At 36.6% G+C, this 21,864-nt stretch overlaps 1 protein-coding gene and 1 pseudogene across 1 annotated transcript in view; one reads left to right on the top strand and one right to left on the bottom strand.

Annotated features, from left to right (window-relative positions):
- The window catches only part of Nkain3 (sodium/potassium transporting ATPase interacting 3), a 518,782-nt gene that overhangs the window by 59,223 nt on the left and 437,695 nt on the right, over window positions 1-21,864 (bottom strand). The window lies entirely within an intron of this gene.
- On the top strand, window positions 393-6,848 carry LOC150058795 (ubiquitin-conjugating enzyme E2 variant 2 pseudogene; annotated as a pseudogene).

The raw sequence follows: 21,864 nt of genomic DNA, 5'->3' as shown, positions 1-21,864 counted from the left end.
CACAGATTGGTGTTCTACAGCCCATGATAAATCATTTAGTTCCTTCACATACTAAGATGGTGGATATCTTAATAATAAATATAAATCCTTATTCAATTGCAATCAAATGTTTAAAGCATTATGTTGAAAGTATATTTTTGGATGACTTTTTTTTTTTCCAGTCGTGGGCTTGGGCTCAGGGCCTGAGCACTGTCCCTGGATTTTTTTCTCAAGGCTAGGGCTCTACCACTTGAGCCACAGCACCACTTCTGGCTCTCTGCTACGTATGTGGTACCGAGGAATCGAACCCGGGTCTTCGTGAATGCTAGGCAAGCACTGTACCACTAGGCCAAACTCCCGGCCCTTGGATGACTTTTACATAGAAGTTCAAATTTCTAGTTTCTCTTAACAACATGGAAGGAGAATTGCATCTTGTCAGTGATGTTACGGTAGAACAGCTGATGTCTGAAAGAACAGTATCAAGTTTTCTGGAGTCTGCCAGGACCTCTGAGCCATTAACCCTCTTCTCCCTTTACCATATGTATGAGGCATCCTCAACATAGGCCACAAATGTATGATGGGAGGTGAGGTAAATGAGTTAGCCTAGGAATGGACTTCTTTGTAGGTGCCTCAAACAGCATTGAGAGCCACAATATTATTCATATGCAGAACTGAATACTCACCCATAGAAACATGGAAAGATTGCAATATATTTTCTCCTTATTAAACCAACTTTGTATATTGTCATTGTTAAGATGAAGCAAAGCCTATAGAATGAAAACTACCTCCACTCTTGTTTTTTAAAGGGTAATCTTCAAAACTCTCCCACAGGACTAGTTATAAACACCCAACAAGTCTCACTGCCATTTCTGAACTCTCATGCCTATGTATCTGACCTTTCCAAATTAATGACAGACTCCTGATTGGAGTGGCTTTATTATTAGTCTTTATTTATAAGAAGCTAACAGAAGACTATGTACATAAATCCATGCAAATAGATACTTATCCAAATAGGTTTTTTTGTCATATTAAACAATTGGGATTTTGACACAGAATAGCTTTTACTTTCTAACCTTTATATTTAAGATTTCCTTGTCTTCATATTTGAAGTATTATTACTTGAATCCGAATGAGAAATTTGCTTTTGTTTAATTTAGCTGGAAGTATATGGATCTACAAATTTCAAACATCTGATTAGAAGACTGCATGAGGAAACTGATAATTACTGCCTGGAAAGTGTCATGGTAAATCTCATCCATACCTCATTAGATATAGAACTATTTTTTTCTGACATCACCTATTATGATGACAGTTTAAGAAATGTCTGCCTTCTCTCTCCCAATTTAGTACATTATTTGGCAACTGGGATAGAAGCAGTTTCATAGAGAAATTCCCAGATATCCTTTGAAATGTTAACTTTCCTGTGTTAGACTCTGATGAAAAGAATGTTATCTACAGCACCCTGCGGCTTCCTTTGCTTTTTGTTTTTGTCTATTGTTATTTTCTTAATTCGGAATGTTCTTTCCTCCTCACATATATGTAGAGATGTCTTTATGCAGCCATGATGTATCAAAGTATCCCATGTTAACATGAATAAAAGTAGCCTCAAGAATCTATTATAACCTGTCATGTGTATGCTCATTGGCCCTAGATTTTTCTTTTGTTATTTTTGTTATTGTGACCAGTTTGAATCCTGTAGACAGGAAATTAAATTTGGTTCTACTTTCTGGTGGGCTGTCAAGTAGTTTTCAGTGGCATCCTAACATCCCTTCTCCCCAGTTTCCTTCAATTAGCTTTTATTGTGTAAAGACAGTAGAGAGAAAAAGCATAATGAAGACAAGGAGAGAAAAATCACATTCTTAAGGCTGAAAGCCTATCCATAGCTCTAGAAGAATCTCACCTACATCCTAGAAACAGCAAAATTGCCATAGGAGTTAGTGTTAAGGAAGGAATTTTGACTCTGCTAAAAAGACAGCTGTGGATATTCAGTGAATAGTGAAACCTCTCTGGTAGCATCTGTGGCCACCTGCTGCCCTCTCCCCTTCCCACTGGTCTCACAGAGGTCCAGTGTTGCTCTCTTCTGGCTATTCTCATATAGCTCGCTTGTATGACAAATGAAAGCCAAAGACATTCAGAAGCTTTCCAAGGGGAAGGCATGAAAAGCACATAGTCATCTAACAATTACAAAGGGATAAAATTTGGGAAATGAACCATTAGCTAGTGGTTGGGAAAAGACATTATTGGTTGATGGAGTAGCCCAAGGAAGGAGTGCCATGCTGCTTCTGAGTAAACAATCTAGGGAGAGGCCCTTAAATCCTGTTACTCTTGTCAGGGAGACACTGACAGTAAGTGTGCCAGTATGACCATGCCCTAAGAGAAACACCTGTAGCACTCCAAGCAGACAGGAAGAAGAAACCTTAGCTAATGAGTCTGGAAAGGTAATTGTTTATGTTTGAATGCATTTCATACATGGGTGCTCTTTTGTTCTCTGATAATAAGGATCAAAGGGAAATGAGGCACTTTGACCATGAGCAAGAAATTACCTTTCAATAACTTAGAAAACAACATACATTGAGTAAAGGGTAAAACTGGTCTGAATAGCAAGTTTTCACTTGCATCCTGAATGCTGTTAAGCAAAATCGATTGAAAAGAAATTGTGGTCTGAATAGCACACTTGATGTAAAAGGCAAAATTCATTCATAATAGTAATGACACACATGCACGTGCATGTTTCTTCAGGTAAAATTAATGGTACTAAAGAATGGAGTAGATGAATCAGGGTGGTTTTGTTATTATCAGGTGCTTATACTATCCAGGATGTGGAATACTATTAGTTCATTTTAAAATATGGTCACATTTGTTTTAAATGCTTTTACAAAATTTGTTTCTACAAAAAGGATGTATAATTGATATATTGAGGAAAGAAAGAACCAGACAATGCTTAACTAAAATGACAAAAGGCAGAAAAAGCAGACAAAAACCATAAACAATCACGGAAGCAATAGGACAAAGTAAAAATAATGGTAGCTATTAATCTGAATATTTCAATAATCACTTTCGTTGTAGGGGTCTAAATATACTCATTAGAAAAAAGATTCTTGGAATAAATCCCTGAACAAGACCAGCTATTATGTTATCTATGAGAAACTTTCATTAAAATAATATACATTAAAATGAAAGGGAAGCAGAAACATGTTTTTTGTTAAATCTAATGTAAATAGGAAATAGCCCTAGTAATTTCACACAGAGACTTCAAAGCAAGGAAAATTATTAACAATAAAGTGGAGCATTATATATTCATAAAAGGGTTAGTCTTTCAAAAGAAATAGTACCCCTTCATGTGTATAGGTCTATAAATCTGAGCATTAAAACAAGTCAACATTTCAAGGAGAATTATTTGAGTCCATAATTACATCGGGAGTATCAGTATCACTGGTCAGAAAGGGAGAGATTCAGCTGGACTAAAGTCAGTAAGCTCACAGTTGAATTCAAGAGCATCATCAGCAAATGGATGTAATAGGTATTAACTGACTTAAGCAACAGCAAAACATACTCCCCTGGAGATCAAATATAGCATTCACAAAAGCAGAAAACATTCTGGGTCATAAATAACACCTTAGAAATCCAAGTATCTACTTTCAATGGAACTAAACTTGAAAGCAATCCAAAAGGTAGCTGGAAAATCAAAGAAGAAATATCAAGAGAAAATTTAAAATATCTTGAGTTAGATAAAAAGGAAAACATGACTTATCAAAAGTTTCTGAGGCAAAGAGGAAACACTACATAGAAGGAAAGTTTGAGCATTTAACATGTATACTAGAAAAGAAAGATACAAAATAAATGACCTAAGCTATACCTTACAAACTAGAAAAAAAATGGAAATTAAATTCAAAATAAGGAAAGTAAATGAAATAAAATTTAGTGAAGAAATGAATGAAATTTGAGCAGGAAATCAATAAAAAAATTCCCAAGAAGCAGTAGTAGAAATAAAAACAAAACAAATAAAACGCATGCACCTATAGTAAGGTTGTAGAGACAAAAAGAAAGAAAACTCAAATTATTTACATTGAAAAAGAAAGACGAGACATTATTATATATCTAAGGGCAATAAATAGACAATATTAATGTTATGCCAAGAAATTGAGCAGGCTAAATAAAATGGATAAATTCTTAGAAAGATATATTCAACAAAAACTCACAAAAGAAGAATTAGGGGGCCAGGCCTGGCTTAGTGGTAGAGAGCTTGCACAGCATGCACTAAGCTCGGAGTTTGATTCTTCGGTACCATATACATAGGAAAAAACTGGAAGTGGCACTAGTGCCTAGGCCCTAAGTTCAAGCCCCAGGACTGGCAGAGAAAGAGAGAGAGGGGGAGAGAGGGGGGGGGGGAGGAGAGAGAGAGAGAGAGAGAGAGAGAGAGAGAGAGAGAGAGAGAGAGAGAGAGAGAGAGAGAGAGAGAGAGAGAGAGACAGAGACAGAGACACAGACACAGAGAGAGAGACAGAGACAGAGAGAATTAGATAGTTTGAATTGTTTTATAGTTGTTAAAGAAATTGAATCATGATTATTAGCTATCCAAAATAGAAAGTGCCATGTTCAAACGGACTCACTGGTGAATTATGCCAATTATTTTTTTGCCAGTCTTGGGGCTTGAAGTCAGGACCTTTGAGATTTCTCTAGGCTAGAGCTCTGGTACTTGAGCCACAGCACCACCTCCACCTTTTTTATGTACGTGCTACTGAGGAATAGAACCCAGATCTTCATGCATGCTAGGCAAGTACTCTACCAATGGGCCAATTTTTAAAAGGAAAATTAATTATATAAAAATTTTAAAGTTCCTTAAAAATATAGACGCAAAAAGAGTAGTCTTAACTCATTGTAAGAAGTCTGAATTAGAGTAATAGCAAAACCAGACCAAGATATTCATCTCAAGAAAATGACAAATGAATTTCTTTTGAACATAGATGTGTAAACCTGCAACTACATAGGAAGAAATTAAATTCAACCATGAGCAAGTGGGATTTATCCTAGCTATGAAAGGCTGATTCACTGGTCTAATGTTGATGAGTATAATCCATTGCATAGCAGGCTAAAGAATAAAGCTCACTGGCCAGGAGTATAGCCTAGTGGTAGAGTGCTTGCCTAGTATGCACAAAGCCCTGGGTTTGATTCCTCTATACTACATATACAGAAAAAGCCAGAAATGGTGCTGTGGCTCAAGTGATAGAGTACTAGTCTTGAGAAAGCCCAAGGACAGTGTCCAGGTCCCGAGTTCAAGCCCCAGGACTGGCAAAAAAAGAATAAAGCTCATAGTATACAAAAATACAATACAATTCATAAAAAAACCCTCAGCCAACCTCAGAAACTTTTCTGTTATATCAAGAATAGACTCAAGGATGTTCTTTTCAATCACTTCTAATATGGTGCTGTAATTCTTAGGTAATGAAGCAAAACAAGTAAAAGGAAATGGATGGAATAATGATTCGAGTGGGAGAAATAAGATTTCTTCGTAAGATAGGCATGGTGGTATATCCTTGTAATTCCAGCAATCAGGACGCAACAGTAGAACTGTGATGAGTTCAAGGCCAGCCTGGGCTATGTAGTAAAACCCTAACTCAAAGCAATAACAGACTAACAGCAAAACTGTTCAAAGATTAAATGATAATCTATGTATAAAAGCTGAAAGATATGATAAAAATTTTCTGTCCCATATAAACTATCCCTGCCTGCATAAAAGCAGTGAACAAAGTGACATTTGAAATCAATGCATTTACATTAAGATCCTTGAAATCAAAACACTTCAATATAAAACAAACAAAATACATGCAAGTTTTTTTTCTGAAGAATTCTATAAAGGCCAGATGAAAGAAATTCAATAACTAAAAATAAATGGAGAGAAAATTCATATTCACATTCATAATTTAGTATTGTCTAGATAGGAAGTTTTCCCCTATTTGATTTACAGATGCAATGAAATTTCAATATAAATTTTAGCAAGTCATTTTGTGTATATTGACCAACTGAATCTAAAGCATAATTATATGAAGAGATAAAAGCCTTTGGAATAGCATCCATCTTAGGAAGACGAGCAAAGGTGAAGGATGCTTACTCTCTGACTTAAAGACATAGTAATAAAGCATGAGCAATGCAGTATTGGCAAAAGAATAGTTAGATCATTGGAGCAAGGAGTTTTATCAACAAATGGTCTTGAAACAACTTTACTACTATATACAAAAAGTAAACTTTTACAAAAGTTACCTCACAATGCATTTTATACCTAAAGGTAAAACAAGAAGCTGTAAAATTCCTTGAGGATAATATGCAGGAAAAATTCTAGATGAGTTCACATATAGAAATGTCTTTTTAAAGACATTAAGGACATAACCCATAAAGAAATAGCTGATAAGGTGGATTTCATTAAAATTAAAATGTTCTGTTCTATCAAAAATAATTTCAAAAGAAAATGAAGATAAGACATGATGTAGGAGATGAAGATGTAGCTTATAAGACTCACACTCAACAATGCAAGGGATTCCTTAAACTCAGCTGTAAGAAAATGAACAGCGGTTGGGCTGAAGGAGACGATGGTGGTCTCTACAGACAATTTATGAAAAGAGAATATATAGCCTAAAGATAGAATGTGGACCTAAATATCCAGAGGCTCCTCCATCAGTTAGATTTGTAACAAAATTAATATGAATGGAATAAAAAATTCCAGTGGAATGGTGGATGCACAGAGCACACCAGTGTTAGCAAAATGGAAAAATTCATATAGCATCAAAGTTGTACTTCAAGAGCTAAGATGTCTAATGATGTCCAAGGAACATATGAAGCTTCCACAACCACCTGAAGGACAAACATACAAGTAATTTTAGTGAATCTTAAATTTGTCTTAAATCAACAACCTTCTACTCATATTAATGTTTTGATTAAATATCACAATGAAAAATACCTACACCTTAAATAAGAGAATACCAGCTGGTAAACATGACATGGACACTTGTAAGAATATATTTAATGTACACCCATTATGTCTTCAGGTAACAGGAGGAAAAGTGAAGCAGAATTTTTATTTCTCTTGTTAAGGCACTGTCATTTAAACATGAACCTGGAGTACTCGGATTAGAACTCAGGTTTTCAAGGTGAAAGCATGTCAAGAGTCAGATGGCAGTGGAAAATGAGTGTGCTTCTGACACATCAAACCTCCAGAAGGAAAAACCGAAGTGGCATGCTTTATCCGTCTTAGTGAAAAAGCTGCAGATGAAACTGGTTAAAGTAGCAGGTACAGTGAATATTGTCACAAATTGTGTTAATTTTTGAAATGGTGCAGGTGCTAATACTAGCATAGTATCAAAAATATGTTCAAGATTATTTTGATACCTGTATTTATAATAAAAAGATATTTGGGGGTTGATGAATTTCTGTTAAAAGCTGTTCCTGTGTGTTACATATAACAGACATGACAAATATTTGTTTACAGTCTTTGTTTAATAAACCATGCATTTATGTTTAAATCCACAAATAAAGGAATTAAGTGTATGGATATATGATTTTGAGATTAAAGGTAGTAAATAAAGGTGTAAATAAAATGTGGAACTGTCAAAAATAAAGAAAATGAACAGCATATTTAAAACTGGACCAAATACAGGAGCCAGATAAATATATGCAGATAATATATACATATAGGAATAAGTAAATTTAAAGATGCTCCTTATGTTTCAAATGAAACAAGATATCTGTATATATCCAAGAGAGGGCAATAAAAATAGTCAATGTTCCACAAAATAAACACCAGAAAGCTTGTACTTGAAAGAAATTGGATGGGGTCATGGGAAAATGGCTAGACAAATGAAGAAGAGAAGAGGATGAGAATATAGTTAAGAATTCTGCAAATATCCTACAAAATCAAGAAGAGTGAGAAAAGGGGTGGGTAAGGGAGAGATGGGCAAGATTGTTGAAAGGGTGATATTGATCAAGATATATTGTATTAATAAACTACTTTGTTAAATGGCAACTCCTTTAAAAAATTACTTAAAGACAATAAAAAAAGAAGCAATAAAGAACATATTGACAAAAGAAAATTTTGTTGACTTGGTAAATATTTGTAATAAGTAGGGAATCCCATTGCTTGTGGGAATGCCAAATGGCACAGCTATGGAGAACAATTTGCCAATTTCTTGGAATCTTAAATAAATTACTATATAATTCAGCAATCACCCTTCTTGGTATTTATGCAAAAGAGTTTAAAACTTATATCTATGCACACACACAAAATACAACTAAATAGGAAAGTTTATGGCAGTTTTATCTATAACTGCAAAAACTGAAAGTGATGAAGATGTCCTCCTACAAACAAAAGGATAAATAAACTGGTTTATCCAGATAGTAGAATATTACTCGACTTAGAAAGACTAATCATAGCCATAAAAGACACGGAAGAACTTATATATTACTAAGAGAGAGTAGCCGGTCCTAAAAAGGCTAGCATTTTCTATAACTAACTCTATGACATTCTGGAAAAGCAAAGCTATGGAGATAGTAAAGTGACAGTGGTTATGGCTGGCAAAAGGGCAGAACAGGAGTACAGAGAATCTTTAGAGTGAGGAAATTAGTATGCAGGAGACTACATCTATATTTTTATATAAATGTTTTATGTACATAAAAATATAGAGAGACTGTATGTGAACCTTGAAGTCCAGAATGGTGTGGACTTTTAGTGTTGGATGTTTAGAAGGCAATCATCACTTGTAAAAAGAATGTATAAATATAACATAGGACCTTCAAATGAACAGTCTTCATTTTGAAGCACTCAATCTCACAGCCAAAGTGAACGACAATAAAATAATAAAATCAAGTCTGTTAGAAGATAGGCCACTTTAATGTGCATATTAAATACATGCAGATTGAGCTACATACAGACATCTGTCACTGAATTTGAAGAAAGAAGTAGGTAATGTGAAGAAGAGGAAGGTGAGCTGAAGAAGATTCTTCATGTTGGAAAATCTTCAACCTGAAGTTCTCACTGGGAAGATTCTTGCATGGGCTACATGATGTCTCATCTGCATCATAAAACAGAGAGACCTGGAGGGGAATGTGTGTGCATAAATCTTTCACAGTTCCTACACTTAAAGGCAATGGGCCAGTGATGTCCAAATGTAAGTATGGAGTTGCTGAAGAACTCTTCTTTTTCCTTTTAGTTCTCCATCGTGTTCTCTTGACACAATTTATTGTAAAAAATACAATTGAGTTCTTGATTTGTCCCCTTGCTAAATTCTAGGACCATTCACGCTGGGAGAATATAGGGTGCTTTAAGTGATGCCTTCCTTAGGTAAAATTAATTGATGGGCTTTGAAGAAAGAATCTTTATCTCTGCTGTGTTAAGCCAACTAATTGGATCACTGGATAACATCAAGTAACTGTGTGATTTCTGCCCCTTCATGTTCAGTATGGCTTTTTACTGTATTAAAAGGACAAGTTAAACAGTATAAAAATAATCTTGGACATGCTAAAGTTTTTTTTAAATTTTATTTTATTGTTGGGCTGATGTATAGAGGGGTTACAATTACATTCTTCAGGCACTGGGTACATTACTTCTTGGACATTGTTACCCCTTCCCATGTTTTACTCCCACTTTCCCTCCATCCACCCATGCAAAAGTTTTACTTTCAAAAAATATTTTTCTTGTCTTTAAGTTGTTGTACAAAGGAGTTGCCATTCTAACTACATTCCTAAAGCTAAACAATAAGTGTAAATGGCCTTATTTAAAATTTTCTGTTCTTTTACAACTCTTGCATTTACTTTATTTCTCAGGTTAGATACCACTGATATTCCTTTTATATTAATTTGCCAATGAAACAATACCACTAAATGACAAAAATTACTTTCTGTAATATTCCACTTCTAAATCTTTTATGTAAGAGTTTCTTACATTTTGTCTTTAGAATGACCATCTTTTTTCTGCAGCATTCTTAGCCCAAGTCATTCATAACAAGAGGACATAGGCCAAATGCAAAGGACTTCACCTTCCTACTTGGTTTCCATGACCGGGGTTGTGTTTCTCATATCATCCATTTATTTCCTGTCCTTGTGCTCCACCAAAAGAAACTTGCCAGAAGAAAACAGGGGCAAGGAGAAAAAGATCGAATGTTTCCATTCCACTTCCCTGCTCCCCGCCCTCACTGTAACAATGGGAAAGGCTGGAATACAAATTCAAGAGATGGATTTGTCCAGCTGTTGAATGAGTTACTAAACTTTGTTGGCAGATTATAGAAAAGCTACTCATGTTATATAAGGACAGTCATAGCTGACAGTCACTAGAGAATTTTGAAGCAAAGCTTATCAAGGTTTATAAAAGTTGTATGTATGCAATTTTCCTCTACTGAGTTTTTCATAACACAAGAGTTGAGTAGTTGGTTAAAAGCAAGCATCCATGGACAGGATAATGCTGGCATTATCACAACAGGGTCCCAGAGCACTGCTTGGATTTAGTACACTGGATGAATCTAAATTACTGAGCTGTGGGTGTCTTCGTTATTGTAAAGCTAAAGCCAAATTTGAGGTTACTTCAAGCAAAATTTCTCTGTTGTCTGAACTCTCTTGCTACTTCAAATATAAATTGTTTCTGCCTGAATTATTCAGATAAATGCCTCCTTGGTCTGTTTCCTTTTGCTAGTAGAGTCCTAGCTTGTAAGAGAAGCGAATTAAAGGTCATAAGGGGGAAAATGAGAATAGATTAAGAATGAGTGAATAGGAAGCTCAAAAAGAAAAAAAAATGCCCAGTAGTTGAGATGATAAAACCATGTTTTTGCTTTCATTAAAGTTTAAAGTTCTTACGCTGCACCATGGAGGGTTATTTAGAGTTGTTGTAAAGCTCAAGTGTTGGTAATTTGGCTTTTATTCTAGTGAGAACATCTGCTTCCACACATTTTGTCTCTTCCTTTTCCTTTAGAGATAATTTTCACACTCCAGGCACTCCAGCTTCGTAATGCAGTCTAGTCTCATCTGATACATTTTTTGCAGAATGATGTGGGAACCGTGAACAAGGCTTTCTGTCAGTTTAATGATTCAGTTGTTGATTTCTTAGTATGTTTAGAGACATGTATTCTGACCCAGCTGGACATTGTGCATTTCACTATGCATGTATTTGCAACTATATGTAGATTTTCACACAATGCATTTATGAAAATCTGGCCATAGGATGCATTTCACTTCAGAATTTGGCTTACAGGGAAGACTTTCACCTATCTTTGCAGATTTCTAGTAAAATGACAGCTATGAAAACTATGTAATTTATTACTTTAGTTATATAAATTCTAAATTCTTGAAACTGACATCATCAGCCAATGATTCTTGCTTGTAGGGTGTAAATTGTGGTATAAAATTTACTGTGTAAATTGGTTATTCTCATGATCAAGGTGTTTGTTTTCTAAAATGTGGTCACAGGCTTACAGAGAGAGAGAAGTCAGGGTGTCAGGGCTATATCAGTGGAAGTCATTTGTTCTTTTTATATTTCTTTTGAGCTAGGATGGATAGGGATCAGTGAATTTTCTTTTCTCTCCTTCTATTCCTTGTTCTTTTTTTTGCCAGTCCTGGGATTGAGATCAGGGCCTGAGCACTGTCCTTGGACTTTATCAAGACTAGAGCTCTACCACTTGAGCCTCAGCACCATTTCTGTCTTTATTTTTCTATGTATGTGGTATGGAGACAAGGGAAATGGAAATCCCAGCAGATTTGTGGAAATGATGGAGCATTGACAAAGCCGACAAAATATGGTAGTAGGTAGTAGGTGAAAGGACAAGGCAAATCTGTCTCTGCTGTGCTATTTTCATCAGGGCCTTTGCATTTCCTAAATGCTCAATACTACAATCTAGTATTCAACCCTACACAAATTTGAAATTAATTTTTGAATGTAGTCCATTTGACTTATGTCTTTTCAAAAAGACTGGTGATTTTTATTGTACTTCTTTTTGAATGTGTACATGTCTCATTAGGGCATAATTTATGGAACACTCAGTATACCTGCTACTATGTTTAGAAAAGATAACAAAGAGTCTGGAAAAAGTAGCTTTGATTATATTCTGAGACTCCAGTAGAAACTTCCTTTTCAGCTATCATTCTCATTGATAGAAGTATTGATCTCTCAGGAGCACAGAGTAGAGATGTTTTTCCAGTAATTTTATGATAGAAACCCGTGTATTTACAGAACAATTCAGACATGGATGGGACTGTGACAGAGGAGATGACTGAAGGTCATTACTGACCCTGAATTCTCTCAAAGAATTCTTCGTTTAGTCCACAACTGAATACTTGGGGATTTATAGAAATTAAAATGCAATGAATTCAGAGTTGACTTTCTGGCTCTGAGATTTGACAAGGTGTCAGACTTGACAGCAAGAAGAAAAGAGAGAGCTATAAATGAATTTGTTCTTGGCTGACCTGTGCATGGCATTGATGTTTTGCTCATCTGTACTGTGGCAAATGGAAAGTTAGTCTACCACCAGAAAGGTACTAGTATTTTGTGAGTTGACAGTGAGGATTGGATGGAAAACAGTTCATCCTCCTGAGTCATTGATTAGACTCCATCAAGACCATATTTAGAGGCATTTCCCTGACAATCTTCCTTAGGGGTCTGGCAGCTTTCCCGTGTTCTTCTAGAGTGAACAGTTGAAGATTGAGTTAATGTTAAAGAAGTAGAAAAAAGGAATAATAAAGTGGTAAATATAAATACTTGCTTTTGTTAGACCACAGGTAACTTGTATATCAATCTTGTTGGAGCAGTGATTTAAATAAATCTGGGCTTTGTGCAACTCAGGGTGTTACAGAGAAACATCAGAGATAAAGAGGTGAGAGAGAGGCTGGGAGTTTGGACTAGTGGTAGAGTGCTTGCTTACCATGCATAAAGACCTGGGTTTGATGCCTTTGTACCATATACACAGAAAAAAGCTGGAAGTGGTGCTGAGGCTCAAGTGGTAGAGCTCTAGCCTTGAGAAAGTCTAAGGACAGTGCTCAGGCCCTGAGCCCAAGCTCAGGACTGGCAAAAAAAAGGAAAAAGGTGAGAGAGTAAAAGAGAGAGAGACATGAATCAGGAAGAATTCTTGCCTTCCACCTCAATGTGTGGTATCGTCACTTATGTCTTAAAGAACTTTTATGATTGAAATGTAGCTCTCCTGATATATATTGAGGTCCTGCTGAGGCACCTTATTCTTTGGACAATATCAAATTCAAACAAGGTCATTAGGGTAGATGCTAATTAAACATGAGAGAACAGTATGCAGACATGAAAATGGACCATGGAAGATACTTTTACAAGTGAAACAATACTGAAGGTTGCTGGCAAGCTGTCAGGAGCTTGGAGAAAGGACTGGAACAGTTGCTCATTCACAGTCATTAAGAAGAACCAGTCTTGCTAACTCAGGCCTCCCAGCTTCCCAAATTGACATAATAAATTTCTACACAACCCATTCTGTGATGTATTGTTGTGACCAGCATAGAAAATTATTAGAGATTCTGGGTAAAATTTTATTTCCAAAAACAGCACCAAAGGTTTTGTGACTAAAAATACATAAAAAATATTCCATTAGAAATGCACCATCTCGGGGCCCTGAGTTTGGCCTAGTGGTAAAGTGTTGCCTAGCAGGCATGAAGACCAGGGTTCGAATCCTCGGTACCATATACATATAAAAAGCCCAAAATGGTGCTGTGGCTCAAGTGGTAGAGCTCTAGCCTTGAGAAAGCACAAGGACAGTGCTCAGGCCATGAGTTCAAATTCCAGGCCTGGCCAAAAAAGAAAAAAGAAAAAAAAAAGAAATGCACCACCTGGAGGCCTATGGATACTCCTGATACAGAATTAGACTGTTTATAAAGATACGTATCTAAGTCAACATCCCACAAGGCCAAGTCGGACATGTGCTTTCCCATGTGGATGTCAGGCTTGTGCTTTCAGAATATGGCTATTACTGCACAGTTCTGGATGATGGGTGAGCAAAAAAAATGTCATCCAACTTTAAGTTATGTGATGTCTCCATAGTATCAGAAAACTTTGAGAGGCCATCCTATACAGCTCAAATGACCATAATCAGTTAATTTATAGACTTCTATTTTTTTATTTTACTGGTTCTGACCAGTATGTGTTCAGAGGGATGATACCAGTTTCGTGTGAACCATGACTCACTTGTGCTAATACAGCAATCCTGGAGTCAATGGGAAGACACTGATTTGGCGTAATGATATTATGCAGCACCCGGTAATCATTGCCCAAATGTGTATCCTTGACAAGGAGGATGGACAATAGATGAGCAGATGGGATCCTTCTGTAGTTTTTCATTCAATTCTCTATGGGATGCTGTCTTTGACTACAAACACATGAGTTTGGCAGGAGATCAATGGCTCAGACACATGGGTAGAGAAACCAGGTAGATTTTTGTGGCTTAGATGATCTTAAGTAAGTTTCAAAGTGCTGAAATTTCTATTTGAAGCAATGGGTTATGTTGGCTTTTGTATTTCAGTGTGTTTGCCTAAGGTTGGCAATTGGCAGTGGTATTGAAACTGCCAGAGCTGTCTGGCAATTTAATAATTTCCAGTGACATACAGCAAAACCTGTAGCCCCAGAAATATAATTGTGATGCTAATATCCAGGAATATATATCCCTGGTGAGTTTTGAAATCATTAGTGAATGTGGAGCCTGCTTTGTCACTGAGAGAGATTATCATTGCCATTGTATTTGGGTTCTTGGTGTATGTTGGCTTCATGGAGGCATAACCCAACTTAAGCAATGACCCAGGCATGATATCATACTGTGTGTACATAGAGAGGGCACCTATTGAATAATGTTCAATGTCCTCACCAAAATAAAGCTCAACCTTGAGAAATTCTCAGGGTACATGCTTTCAATGTGATTATTGTGTCTCAGTAATTTTCCTCAGTCCCAACTGGAGACATCATGACTAATCAACACACATATTTGTGCTGTGTCTAGAAAAAGACTAAGAATTCTACACATAGCTGTCTGGAGAGGCAGGATTAATAAATATACTAGCTGTCACACACAACAAGCCCAATATCCTGAATCATTTCAGGGTCAAGTAAGTGCTCAGCACCAACCCCTTCATCCTGATGAGAAATGAGATCCGATTTCTGACCTGGTTCCAGAAAGCATCAGTGGTCCCACAGAGCAAAGCAAATGTGGGTGGAAGTATCTAGACTTCTGTCTCAGGTCAGGTGTACCACTGGAAGCTACTAGCTTTTGGTTGTAGGTCACATGTAAGACAAGAGAGTCATTTTGGACAAGCATTTTCAGTCATCACTTAGCACCCAAGTGAAGCATTAGGACTCAGGCCTTATCAATAGAGGAATTTGTCTCCTAGACCACATCCTAGACCACTGTACTACAAACTATACTAAAAAAACATGTGGAAAAGTGCCATTGACCACTTACACTTTTCCACAGGCATATTAGCTTGTATTAAGCAGGAAGTGAGTTAAGCACCCTCTCTGAGAGATATGTGGGGCGGGTGAATTTCTCAAAATAGTCTCGTTCTTGATCCTCCATGTATATAAATTGTCTGATATATTAAAATAAGCCAAAAGTAATAGAAGAAAGACCCTTTGTCATCTACAGAGACTGGAACTTTGAATGAACAATGATCAGCAATCTTCTTAACAACCCCTTGTGGCCAGTGGTATGATTTCATTTTATAGATGGGAAAGATAAGGCTCAGATTGTGACCCTGCCCCAGGTCACAAGTAGAAATGGACAGAGGTAAAGTTATATTCAGATGTACTGAGATAATATTCCTCTTCCTAGGACATCTGCTCCCCATACACCACATGGCCTTGCTTGCAAAGAAATAACTTCCTCTAAGTTTTAAATGACATCTCATTATTGTTTTGGGTCCCTAGCCTGCCATCAGCACCAAAGCAGATGGATAAAATACTCTCACCCTTCTAAGCAAGTTTAAAGGATGCCATCAGTAATAATTCTGACATTTCTGAGGTCACCTCTTCTCCTTCCCTTCAACACACAGACACAGCCTAGCTCCACATTTCAAAATGAAAAGGCAAAATGGCAACAAATGTCAAGTGCAAGAGTGATTCTCTCAGACAAAGCATCAAGAGAGAAAAGCTATTAAACATTTTATTCTCTTTTGCCCTTCCTTTTATGAGCTGTATCCTCTCTGTGCTACTGAGATCAGCAGCACTGGAAGCCTAACAATGCCCCCACCTACACATAGCTTTTGTCTCTGGATGGGGACCACACTTCAGTGAGACCTGCAGGTAGTTTGTGCTGATGATTGGTTGGGAAAACTGTAAAATCATTAACTTTGTCAAGGGGAAACACAGAGAGAAATGAGAGCTCTTTACGTATCCCTAAAGAAAATTAAACGTGTGTACTTGATGTTGCCTAACTAGAACTGGAGTCTTTTCATAAAGTATTTTTTAAAAACTTGTAGTAAATAAGTAGTAGAGCCTTGAGAAAGCCCGAGGACCTGCGCTTAAGCCCTGGGTCTGGCAAAACAACAACAAAAACAAAAACATTTTTCCTTATTCTTATAATTGCTCTCTATCATCTATTTAACATCTATCTATCTCTTTATCCACTCTCTACATTATCCACCTCATGATACATGTTTATTAGCATATTTCAATTTTACTCATGAAGTTTCTGTATTTACTACTAATAGTGTTTGTTATTATTATCAAATTGCATTATTATTTTTGTTTTGTCATCAAACATAATTGCTCTCCATACTGATTGAGAATGGTGTTTACAGGGTAATGTTACTGTATTTTATTTACATCTTAATAATAATTTAATGGGCTACCTGTACAAAGATATTGGCAACTGCCTAATAATTTTTATTTAAACAATCGACTCTCTTGCTGCTTTTTAATTATTTTACACAGTAGTTTCAATCCTTTGTGATTATAATAACGAATTTTTCTTCTATATATGCTTGTGGATGAAAACATTAGCTAGTAAGATTTGTATTTTAAATTGCATTAAAACAAGTTAAAAAAAACTTGTAGTAAAGATTCTGAAAAAACAAACAAAAAAACCCAACCAAACAGAAATTTATTATTTTTATTTTTATTTTTTTTCCCAGTCCTTAGGCTTGAACTCAGGGTCTGGACACTGTCCTTTTATACTTTGTGCTCAAGGCTATTGCTCTGCCACTTGAGCCACAGTTCCACTTCTGGCTTTTTCTGAGTATATGGTACCTAGGAACTGAACCCAGGGCTTCATGCAATGCTAGGCAAGCACTCTGTCACTAGGCTACACTCCTGGCCCAAATTTATTTTTTTTAAAAGGAAAGAAAACTTTTGAAAAAAGAGCAAGAAAATTATATATTCTGGTGCTGGGTGTGATGACTTGTTCTTGTAATCCTAGATACTTTCAAAGGATAAGGAGGATTGTGATTCGACAGCAGCCTGAGACAAAAGTCCATTGTAGCCATGTTAACCAAGGTGGTTTACAATAGTCATCTAGTTTTGCCAGAAGCTGGGATCGAGGGGATCACAGTTCCCGTCAGTCCAAGAAAAGAAATGTCAGTGAGAGATCATGACAAGGAAAGCAGCTGGCTGTGACAGTGCACCCTGTCATCCAGATGGGACAGGAAACATATAATAGTAGGATTAAAATCTGGGTGATACTGAGATTTTTATCTGCACAGAAACCTAAAAGACATGGCTCCACTGTACAGGTACCTACCTAGCAAACATCAGAGCCTGGATTTGAACAGTAGTACTGCCAAAAAACAAAAAAGAGAGGAACATTGCACCATTGGCATCCCTATTTCATAAACAAAATGGATTAGATGCTGAGACATGATTAAAAATTGCCACGGGTACTGAAAAGTTGTTAGCATGAGGTGAGTTTTTAAATCATGAATTTAAAGAAATCAAATGAATCAACTTTTCATTTTTAGCAATACAGAGGCTGAACCATTAGCTGCACTTCTGTTTTTGATAAATCTTGCCCTTGTCATCCCATCATTGATTTCTAAGAAAACTCATTTGTCAAAGCTCTTTTAGTTCATGCTTCTCTGTTACACATTTATCATTTACCGGTCTAAAAGCACATGCGCCTCTCCTTCTGCCCTTTCCAGGACATATTAGTGCTTTTTATTTTTATTCTTCTTTGATAGCTGCATGATAGTGCATGGATTACTAAAAGCTCACGTTCTGAGTGGGATTTTTGTACATTGTAACTGTCTAGTCTTGGAAATTCAATGTTATGAATTCATTTTTAATCTTTTTCAACAAAAATGAACTCCAGTGTATAGATAAAAATTGCTAAGTGGGGATGTATTTTATCAAATAAAACAACAGAACACAGAAAATAGCAAACAAGAGGGTCAATGTATTCAGTGAGTCTGAATTAAATATGTAGCATGTGGAAATGAATACAAAGAATTGAACACCTGTCATTTTTTTCTTTCTATTTTGGTAAGATGGTATCTGATCCTCACTTACATGAGGTCAGTTTTTCTGTCTTTCTTGCTTGCCAGGATGTTGTAGTCAGTGGTCTGTATGTCTGTCTAGTTCATTATGTGTCTAAACCTCTTTTTTTCTCTCTCTAATTGTATTTCATATCTTATGGAATAACTGTGATAGCGAGGGTAACAAATTAAAATGCTTTATTAATCTTTTAAGATAGTTTTCTGTCTAATTTGTGGGTTCTGTATTTACTCTGCTCCTGCTCATCCTTCCTCCTTCCTGGAAGGATTCGCCTTCTGGTCCCAGGGGCAGACAAGGACCAGAAAGTAAAAGATACATGATCTGTTTTTTGTGAAGTTTTTGTTTGGGGGAAAGAATGGTAACATTTAGAAAAGAGAATGCTAAATAACCATAGAGCAAGGAAAATCAGTTCTAATAGGTACAGTATTTTCATTTAAACTGGTTTATCAAACACATATGAATCAGAAGAAGTAATATGTATGACCAAGGCAGTAAAGGTATTTAAGTATAAAAAAACCACTAATGCAGGACATCTGCACTTGTATTAACACCATAAATCTAGCCAATGATAGAATAATGTTTTTACTTTTCAACATATCCTAATGTACTTTAGGTCTGCATTATGGTTTTTCAGTGATTTCTGTATGAATTAGTTTGGGTAGAGAATGTGGGAATTACTTCATTCAAACTGCGTGGCTTCCAACTTGCTAAGGCACAAAGGCAGAGGGCACTGGAAAGGATCAGGCAAAGGAAGCCCATCTCTCTCTGTGGCATTTCTTCTTTGTGGCTCATGGAATGTCCAAATGGGACAGTTCATCAGCTGCCAAACTCAAGTGTTTCTGTCCTCACACAGTTCTGGCAGTGATCAATGTGTACAGGAAGATCAAGTACAGATGCCCTCGAAAACAGAACAGGTTCTTTGTCCTCATTCTTCCCTTTTCCTAATATATATATATATATATATATATATATATATATATATATATATATTTGCCAGTCCTGGGTTTCAGCTCAGGGCCTGAGCACTGTCCTTGGGCTTTCGCAAGGCTGGTACTCTACCACTTGAGCCTCAGCACCACTTCTGGCTTTTTTCTATGTATGTGGTACTGAGGAATCGAACCCCGGTCTTCATGCATGCTAGGCAAGCACTCTACCACTAGGCCAAACTCCCAGCTTCTATAATATTCTTTTGACACAAAGTATTCTCATTATAGTGCTACTACAAACATCTAATGATATTGAAATATAGGAATTAAAACAGCAATGGCAAGGAAGATCTTCTTGTAATGCCAAAAGTAACTCTACTACTTTCTGGTATGAGAAATTAAAATTTTCTCCTACCTTGATTATATTTTTTCTTTGTACTAACCTAAAGACTAAGCAACACATTTTTCAAAGATAAGCAGTTAATCTAATGTTTTCTGAAAGGGATACAAAATCCTTTGCATCTTTAAACATTAAAGCACTTTTTTTCTTGGTTGGACAGAGGTATAGATATGTCTTAGGATTTATTTTATTCTGTAGCTGCTTTTTCTTTTTACCAGTTTAACTAACATTTAGTGGCCCTATAGAACTCTCCCATAGGTTTTCTAGAAGTATTTGGAATCCTTCTATTTAACAGAACAAGGGTAAAATGCAAATACATTGAGTTGCAAATACATTGTAGAGCCAAAGGTGGCCAGTACAGGAGGCAGGCCTGGAAATCAGTATATTTGTGACATTTAAGTTCACAGTTTAGTTTTGCCCTGCCAGTTAGTTACTACAGTATTAATTTGACATAACATAGCTATTTGTTTAAATCATAATTTTCTAGTTATTGTTCTTAGCATCTTTGTCACTAATAGTTGGTCCCCTGTCAACTAAGAAAAGAGAAAATTACCCTCTAGTTTTCACACTTCTTGAATGACATTTCATTTATACAGAGAGGGGGTGTCATAAACTGGTGTGAATACCAGAAAATTAGAGGAGAGATCTATCTGCAAGGCAGAATGGACTGTTCTCTCCTAAAGCCAGAACTCATTCAGAAGGAGACACAGAACTTCTGTACCATAGACAAGAAAAATAATAAAGTACTGTTGCAGAAAATATCCTACAGGTTAGTGACTTGAAAATCAAAAAATTGCTGGGTGCAGGTAGTTTACATCTTTAATCCTAGAAACTCAGGAGGCTGAGATCTAAGGATTTCTATTGGAGTCCAGGTAGAAAAATCCCCATGAGACCCTGATCTCCAATTAAGTACTTACAAAGTGAAAGTGACACAGTAGCTGAAGTGGTAGAATGTTGGAATTGAACACAAAGAGACACAGAGACAGTACCGAGGCCCTGGGTTCAAGCTCTACAACTGAAAAAATGTCAAAAGATTATAACCCTGTAGTTTCTAGAAGTCAAGTAGAGTCCAAGTTGGGTCTGCCAGCACTAAAATGAAGACGACAGAAGAGCTGCTCTTCCTGCCAGACCTCTAGGTGAATATTAGTCTCCTCCCTTTCTCAGCTTCTGGAATCTGCCTATATTCCTTGACTCTGGTCATCTTTCATCTTCAAAGACAATGACTGGTTGAATTACTAAATCTCATCTTTCTGACTCAAGTTTTTGCTTTCTTTATCCAGTTTCAGAGACCTATGGTAGTATTGGGCTTCTTCAGATAATTTAGGAAAAATCTCTCCCTTCAAAAGTCCTTAACTCCAATCACATCTGCAGAGTCCCTTGTTTTATATTAGATGGCATATTAACAGGATCTCAGGATTAGGATAAAATCTTCTTTGTGATGAAGGCATTATTTGAACTACCACAAATGTCTTGGCTGCAGTAGATATGTAAACTCTGCAGCCACGCTATTCAACTTAAAAGTCTACGGGGAAAAATGCCAAGTGTCTAATTGGGTATTTGAAATAGGATAGGGAAGGGGGGAAATCAAGATGATCAGGGGAAAGGGGGAGGAAAATGGGGACCATGACATGAGAAAGGGTATCAATATTTGTGAGGTAATGTACCTTCTATCTGGTGAATATAATGTAACCCTTCTATTAATTGCAATAAAAATATATGAAAAAAGCATCAAATAAAAATGCCAAGTGTCTAAGTATGTGTATCAGTGTCCTGCAGCTGCTGTGGTAATGAAATATTTTCCCCCAGTTGTTCATGTGATGATTTATTTATTTATTTTGTGGGTCATGGGGCTTGAACTCAGTCTGGGTGCTGTCCCTGAGCTCTTCAGTTCAAGGCTACCACCCTAACCCTGGGCCTGGGCATTGTCCTGAAGAGCTCAAGGACACTGCCCTACTTTCCATTTTCTAGAGGTTAATTGGAGATAAGAGTCTCATCATCTTGTGCCTGGACTGGTTTTGAACCTTGATCCTCAGATCTCAGCCTCCTGATTACAGGCATGAGCTACTGGGCCCAGCCTGATTCTTTTTTTTTAAGTGTCATCA

The sequence above is a fragment of the Megascapheus bottae genome, chromosome 9 (assembly GCF_031878675.1).
Source record: "Megascapheus bottae isolate mThoBot1 chromosome 9, mThoBot2.hap1, whole genome shotgun sequence".
NCBI classification, from domain to species: Eukaryota; Metazoa; Chordata; class Mammalia; order Rodentia; family Geomyidae; genus Megascapheus; species Megascapheus bottae.
Note: the sequence above shows the minus strand (reverse complement) of the source record. Positions and strands in the feature narration are given on the sequence as shown.